This window comes from Toxorhynchites rutilus, chromosome 3, assembly GCF_029784135.1.
Source record: "Toxorhynchites rutilus septentrionalis strain SRP chromosome 3, ASM2978413v1, whole genome shotgun sequence".
NCBI lineage: Eukaryota > Metazoa > Arthropoda > Insecta > Diptera > Culicidae > Toxorhynchites > Toxorhynchites rutilus.
In genome coordinates, this window is record NC_073746.1 from 82,046,776 (window position 1) to 82,055,176 (window position 8,401).

At 40.0% G+C, this 8,401-nt stretch overlaps 1 pseudogene; it reads right to left on the reverse strand.

Moving 5' to 3' along the window:
- Positions 1-4,640: 4,640 nt before the first annotated feature.
- Positions 4,641-4,724, reverse strand: LOC129781021 (U4 spliceosomal RNA; annotated as a pseudogene).
- Between the last annotated feature and the right edge of the window lie 3,677 nt (positions 4,725-8,401).

Here is an 8,401-nt window from a genome sequence, read left to right on the forward strand (position 1 = left end):
TTCGTCAATCAAATGTAGACTACATATACACTGGTGGACATAAGTATTCGTCATGAATTAATTTATCGCATTTGTATTACATACACAAATAGTCTGTGATATAAACTCAACTGTGCAGGTGCAGTAGATTCTGTGAAGTGTACTCAGTAGAAGCAGTAGAAGTTTTCAATGGTTTACCCTGCTTTAATAAATTTCAGGAAAGAAAAAGGCCGAGTTCCACATTTTTAATTGGACAGAAGTATTCGTCACGTTGAAAAAAATGTTAATTCATCGATCCCTAAAGATCTGGAAACACTGTAAATGAATGAAACTGACACATTTAATCACTTTTGTATATTTTTAATAAAAATCGGCTGCGTTCGTATAATTTTTATTCCGTGGTAACAAAATGGGCTGGAAAGGTAAGGAAACTACGATGGAGAAAAGGAAAATTGTTTTGAATTTGTTCAAAATGAACAACACAGTTTCCGGAATAGCTAGGAGTGTTGGTAGGCCAAGAACAACGGTACAGGATATTATCAATCGATATAAGAACAGCGATAACTTCGACAAAAAACCTAGGACGGGAAGTCCTTGCAAGTTAACGGATAGAGAAAAGCGAAAAATAATACAAATTATTGAGAAAGAACTGAAAACATCTTCGTCAAAAGTGCGAGGAGAGCTGCTGGAGTTCAGTGGACAAGATGTTCTTTCCAGAACGGTGCGCAGAGTGTTGAATAATGCCCAATATAAAGCCCGTGTTTGTCGTAAGAAGCCTCTTATTAGCAAGGTTAATCAGGCTAAAAGGTTGAACTTTGCGAAAGATTACCAAAATCACCCGATTAGTTTCTGGAACAATGTGTTGTTTTCCGATGAGGGCAAATTCAATGTTTACAAATCAGATGGAAGGGTATTGGTATGGCGAAAACCGGATACTGAGCTGCAGAAGAAAAATGTTCAAGCTACCGTGAAAAAGAAGGTGCATCAGTCATGGTCTGGGGCTGTATGGCAGCATCCGTTGTCGGGGAATTGGTATCTGTAGATGGTATCATGAAAAAGGAGCAATATTCAAATATTTTGAAAGAAAATATGAAGAAAAGTGCTGAAAAGTTGGGTATAGAGAGCAATTTCTACTTCTAACAAGACAACGACCCTAAACATACTGCAGAAGCGGTATGCCTCTGGCTGCTATATAATACACCCTATCAGCACAAAACGCAACCCCAATCACCGGATATGAATCCCATAGAGCATTTGTGGGATGTTCTAGATCGACGTGTACGTGAACCTCATGTAACATCACAAAAGCAGCTGAAAGATATTTTTCGTGAAGAATGGTATAAGATCGAGCCTAAAGTATGCGAGAAGCTGGTACACTCAATGACAAATCGATTGAAAGAGGCCATTGCACAGAAAGGATTAAACACAAGATATTAAATGTCTAGATAATTTGTTCAGAAATGTTTTTTTGGAGAAATGTTCTAAGTGCCGAATACTTTTGTCCTGCTGAATTTGAAGATAAAGTTATGATTTTTGTAAAATAAGCTAATTGTTTTCATTGTTTTGATTCCCCCAATAAAGTAAATTTATAATAAGACTATATTGTTTCACTTGAATAACCTTCGGAAGTGGATTGGAATAATATCGCTTAGTAAAAAAACATTCGTGGTAGATTCATGCATATGCCGAATATTTATGTCCATCAGTGTATATGTTATTACAATGTTTTCTTATAGACTTATTGTTATTTCCACGGCTCATGTTTTTAATTTGCTCTCTATTCATTGTGATGTCAATTTTGTCGCAATGACGATTGTACATAAGCATCATGCGATTTACAGGAGCGTAGCTTGCATAATTTGTTCTAGATGCTTTTATTTGGAATAAGCTCCTTGTTCTAAATTGACGTCCTGGTACATAAAAGTCTAAGCCAGATAACAATTCCGCTGAATGTACACGTTGTGAAATAAGATCGTTTACAAAGAAAAGCATTGAAAGTTTTCTACGATCTTTAAGTGTTTGTATGTTAATGAGCATGCAGCGTGCTTCGTATGACGGAAGAGGGAATGATGTCCAGTTAAATTTACGAAGTGCATACAAAAGAAATTGTTTTTGGGCAGACTCTATGCGTTCTTTGTGTGCGACAATATAAGGATTCCATACAAAGCTGCAGTATTCCAAAATAGGTCTTACATATGTGGTGTATAATGTTTTTATTGTATATGGGTCCTGGAATTTATGTGCAAAGCGTTTTATGAAGCTCTACACTCCATTTGCTTTATTTATTACTGAGTTGTAGTGTTTAATAAATGTGAGTCTAGAGTCGAGAATGACGCCTAGATCTTTGACTATTTGACGTAGGACTACGTCTAACCGGAAGATATAGGGGGTGAAATGGAAATCTAGACACTGAACAAGTAGGAAAAAATGCAAGATTTGGAACGCTTATAACTCGAGCATTTCTCAATAGATCGCAAAGGTTTTTGTATCAATTGATAGGAAATATATCTACGCATCTATCATAACGAATAACATTTCATTTTTCATGAGATAAATAATTGAATAATTGTGAAATATCAAGCATTGTCAAAATGCCCTATGTGCCCATTTTTGATTGGTCCATTTTGTGCTCCTCAAATCGTACCGACCAAAACGGGCAACCAGAGCAGCAGCGAAATAGAATGAAGCACGATTGGAAAGGAAAAAGAAAAAAATGAACGAAACATTGGTCGCAGTCTCACACATGCGTAATTCTCGAGCCAGCCAGTCAGCTTAAAAATCCCCGCTCCGCTGCCGTAACGATCATTCTCATTCAAACCGTACACCACATCGGTTCGCATCACAACACATCAACAAACCAACCCAAGCAGCCATGTTTGGACATAGCTAATTGGACGGACATGTAATGCGACTTATTTAGTTGGACATTTTTGTAAACATAGAGATCCAAATTATGACCCCACATTGAAAGTCGACACTGTACCACTGTCATCGCAAATGTTCAATTACAGGTTAAAATCGCTTCCAATGCGACACTGAGTGGCGCTTCGGCACGTCGCATTGAATGTAATTTACTGTACAACATGTCACAAAACTGGATGGGAAGAAATTTTCCAACTGTGAAAGCTGTGGCGAGTGGCAAACGCAATCGCTAAACAGAAAGGTTTAGCCGAACAAGATGGGGATATCGAGAGATAACAAAACAATAAACTCTTTAGATTGAAGATAATTTTGTGATCCTGAAAAGGACCCTTTTTAGCCTGCATGTGAATCCAACGAGCGAACAAATCGTAATGAATGTATTTTTTTGCCATCGCTCCCTTTTAACGCTCATTCGTTCGTCTCGTTGGACTCGCCCTTCTGGCTGAGTCTGCCGATTTGTCTCTATCCTGTGAGTGTGTACCGCTAGAGTATAAAACACGCGGATCCCAAAAAAATATCTTATTTTCTTTCAAACCGTAAACCCGTGTGGTTGTACGGCATCGGCATCGTGGACGTAACAAAGGAGGACAAGTTAAGGGAAAGGCAAAGTCCCACTCGAACCGTGCAGGTCTCCAGTTCCCTGTTGGTCGCATTCACTGATTGCTCCGCAAGGGTAACTAGGCCGAACGGATTGGTGCCGAAGCACCAGTATACCTAACAGCGATTATAGAGTTTCGGCCGTCGGAGTGCTCGAGTTGGCTTGCAAAGCTGCTCACGACAATCAGAAAACCCGCATCAAGAACAGAGCAGCTTCGGTTCGGCGCTCATCAAGGCAACAATTAGTTTCAGTGAGTGGCAAAGTGTTTCTCCGGCACGTCGCATTAAATGTAATTTACTGAACAACATGTCACAAGCTGGATGGGAAGAAATTTTCCAACTGTGAAAGCTGTGGCGAGTGGCAAACGCAATAGCTAAACAGGAAGGTTTAACCGAACAAGATGGGAATATCGAATGATAACAAAAACACAACACCAAAGGTTCTTTTCAGAACCATCAACATATTCATAAAGAGTAAACAGTAAACTAATCCATTTTTCAGGTAGATAGGTAGGTATTCACGTAGGAGAAGAAAATAAAACAATATATTTAAAATATATATTTAACAAAAGCTGTCCCCTTTGTATAGTCCTACGTCACTCCGGTTATGTCCCCGACATTACCCACCCGTCTTTTTTTTCTGCATTTTTTTACAGTTTCGTTTCCTAGGGATATTACAATATTTGGTGTTTGTTGTTTTCTGCTGAATGTTATTGCACTACTTTTTTTGCATTAAGTTGTAAGAGGTTTTTTTTACACCACGTGTAGAATACATTTATTTCATTCTGGAATGCTTCAAAGTCACTGTCATTTCCAATTTCCGCGAAGAGCTTCATGTCGTCAGCATATATGAGTACATTTATATGCTTAATAATAAATGAAATGTAATTAATGTACAAAATGAAAAGAAGAGGGCCAAGATGGGATCCTTGAGGCACTCCCGAAGTGACTTTAATGGGGTTGGAATGGTTGTTTTGGAAACGAACTACACCCAGGTTTTTTTTACGCGGGGGATACGTACCTCGTAAAAAACCGCGTTAATTCGAAAATCCGCGTTAATTGGAAAACCCGCGTAAAAAAAACTAAGGATGTGTTATACCTATGGTATAATCGCAAGGTTGACGTAGGACTGCCGTTGGCTAAGTAATCAATTGTATTTCTTCAATTAGCAATAATCCCACCTCGGATAACCCTCATTGGGTACGATATCGCCGCTGCGCAGTGCTATCTTTTATGTATTGATTAAATTATTGATTAAAATAGTGAATGAATGAAACTATTTACGAATTCAATTGCGAACAAATCCCAATTGAAGTCAATTCATGCATTGTGGTAGTAGTTATCGCAAAAAAATGGTTATCAACATTTTGCCTAATCATCAAACGGTATGCGTAGAAGTTCAGTGAGCTGGCGACATTAAGGAATATCTGCCAATGCAGTCTTGAATAATCGAGCCAAAGGGTTGCATTTGCACCCGCTTTTGTAGACCGTGATAGCAAAACGAATTCTGGAGTGTAAAAATGTTTGGGGGTATAACAGTAAAGGGTGTGTCAAATTGCATCACGGAAAAAACGCTGTAGAAATTCGCCCAGTAGACCGATCCTTTTGAAAATTTTAGACAGTAAAACAAAAACTATTAAACAACTTTTGGCATTTTCTTTTTATTCATACTTCGAGCCCAAGCCCGTATGCTCGCACCTTCCTCTTTACCCCGTCCATAAGGTTCTGTACAACGTCAGGTTGTAGCTTTTTTTGAACAGAAATCCATTTTCTCTTGAAGTCCGCCTCCGATTTGACAACTTTTGGGTTCTTCCGGAGGGCCTGCTTCATAATTGCCCAATATTTCTAAAGCGAAGCTCCGGCGCGTTGGGCGGGTTCATTTCCTTTGGCACGAAGGTGACCCCGTTGGCTTCGTACCACTCCAACACGTCCTTTGAATAGTGGCACGAAGTGAGATCCAGCCAGAAGATGGTCGGGCCTTCGTGCTGCTTCAATAGTGGTAGTAAGCGCTTCTGTAGGCACTCCTTAAGGTAAACCTGCCCGTTTACCGTGTCGGTCATCACGAAGGGGGCGCTCCGCTTTCCGCAAGAGCAGATCGCTTGCCACACCATGTACTTTTTGGCAAACTTGGATAGTTTCTGCTTGCGAATCTCCTCCGGAACGCTGAATTTGTCCTCTGCGGAGAAGAACAACAGGCCCGGCAGCTGACGAAAGTCCGCTTTGACGTAGGTTTCGTCGTCCATTACCAGGCAATGCGGCTTCGTCAGCATTTCGGTGTACAGCTTCCGGGCTCGCGTCTTCCCCACCATGTTTTGCCTTTCGTCGCGGTTAGGAGCCTTCTGAACCTTGTATGTACGCAGGCCCTCCCGCTGCTTGGTCCACTGGACGAATGAACTTGACAAATACAGCTTATTGGCGACATCCCGGACCGAACTTCTCGGATCACGTCTAAACTGCTTTACTACGCGCTTGTGATCTTTTTCACTGACGGAGCATCCATTTTTGCCGTTCTTCACCTTCCGGTCGATGGTTAGGTTCTCGAAGTATCGTTTTAGTACTCTGCTGACCGTGGATTGGACGCTTCCCAGCATCTTACCGATGTCCCGATGTGACAACTCCGGATTCTCGAAATGAGTGCGCAGGATTAATTCACGACGCTCTTTTTCGTTCGACGACTTTTTTCCAAATTTACGAAAAATTGACAGTGAAGCATGGCCAACGTGATCTATACACTCTTATCTGATTATAAGCGAAAGCTGAAGATATAATTCCAAAAAATTAAATTTCTACAGCGTTTTTTCCGTGATGCAATTTGATGTGACACACCCTTTATTGCCGACGTGAATGTATCTGCAATGCCGATTCTCCAAACTTCTTAGTTTCGGAATCTGTATTGGGAAAACACATTCCGGTTTGCAAAAATGCAAGCGAGTACAAAAGTGCTCGTAGTTTCTTCTTCTTCTTTTCCTTTGTTTACGGAGACTTTAAAACTAACGATTCATTCGTCTCCGACTCGTAGTTTGCATCTTTCCCCAGGCTACATAGTTTTGAAGTCTGTGTTAGGGAAACATTTCAATTTTCGAAAACGCAAACGAATACGAAAGTGCCCACTGCTTGCATCTAAATTTCTATGCCGATTTCCACAGGCTCCATGGTTTTGAAGTCTGTGTTAGGGAAACATCCATCCATTCCAGCGATCGTACCTCAATCGTTGCGCAATCGTAACTGAGTGAATTTCCGAGCGGCACTCGCTTATATACCAATTGGTGTGATTTCAATTGCCTGTTTTGAAAGCGATTTTAGGGCTATTGAAACAAGTTTTTGGATCAAAAAGTAACAAGCATATAAAGCGTAGACATTTTATCTTTCGAATGAAGTGTTTATCATACCATTTCGTTCAGTTGTTTAGGATCTATTAACGCTCAAAATCTCGTTCTCGGGCGTAACGCTTTCGTTTTCGAAACTTTAAACTTACACCCCAGTATAGAAATGAAAGACGTAGTCCTACGTCAAAACCATGTCACCTAATGATTTATATGAAATGGGACTATCTTTACGTAGAACGGAAGTAAAAAGTTGAGTGTTGCTCGTTTCTGAAAACCCGTAGTTTTTTCCTGCAGTTTCGTTGGTTACTGGTAGCTATAGTTCGGTTTTTCTCACGAATGAGGTCATCTGCTGTTGCTAGAAGATTCCGTAGTAATTTGTACACTCTTCTGCCGATGCACGTGCAGTACCACTGCTGGACCGTCCAGAGCTTAGTAGACAGGTAGACATATATTATATGCGATATTTATGGCCGAATTCAGTTTTTGACAAATAAGGTGGTAACTAAATAAATTTTCATCCGATTCTGTTAGTTTATACTTTTTGTGTGCTTTTTGTTTTTTGATTTTTCTAAATTCTTTATTTGTGGATTGAATCACTGGGGATATTTGTCTTCGCGAGTTCTACCACTTCTTTTCTTCGGGACGAATTCTGACATTATGTTATTCAGAAATTCGTGAAAAATTTGTACAGATTGGTTGACATTTCCTTCATTACTAAGCATTTGTTCCCAATCTCTTGTACGTAGAAAACATTTAATTGCTTCTTGCTTGTATTTCGCCACTTCTACATACTCACAGTCGGCAGGGCGTAATAGTGCTTACTACTTCAGGAGATGGCGTCGGATATTGCAATTCTTCCTCAAGAATGGGTGAATTCCAAAGAGCACAATACTCACGTTCCGACTGAATCACTCATCTTATTCTATTATTCACACCACAGCGCAATTCGTATTCATTTATTTTTATTTGCTTGTTGATGTTGCAGATCTACAACTCTCAACCCGCGAGAAAAAACAAGATGAGTTTGAAAGGTTATTTACTCTGAACCATTGATCTCTCACCGACGGTCTCGTCCCAAGGAATGAATGCATTTGTCTGCCGGAGTGGAGCAGATGATGATTCAAAATGAAATCGACTTTTAAGTTGCGGAAGCGCGAGCTTCCGTATTTGTATTTTTGGGATATCCTTAAAACTGTTCCTAGTGTGACTAATGATGTTGTCATCATGAAATGATATGGAATGCATCCAACTAAATATAATGCATGTGGGAAGTCGAAGTTTTTGCGACAACAAACTAAGCTAATTAGTTGAAAGACGAATTTCAGCACCACGTCTAGGTCGGAGTCCAGCTCACAAGAAAATAGTAAACACGGTCCTCTTATGTTCCCAGTGGACGTGTTTGACAGCAGCTCATACTTAATGAGCAAAAACACCCGTGTGTAGTGTTTTCCTCGCTCGTCATGTCCACACTCACAGGTAAAATCAACCATCTCAACAATTTGTTTGGAAAACCGAACGCCACTATTGAAACGTCAATTGACATGTAACTCAGACACAACAGTGTAGTATGATTTCAA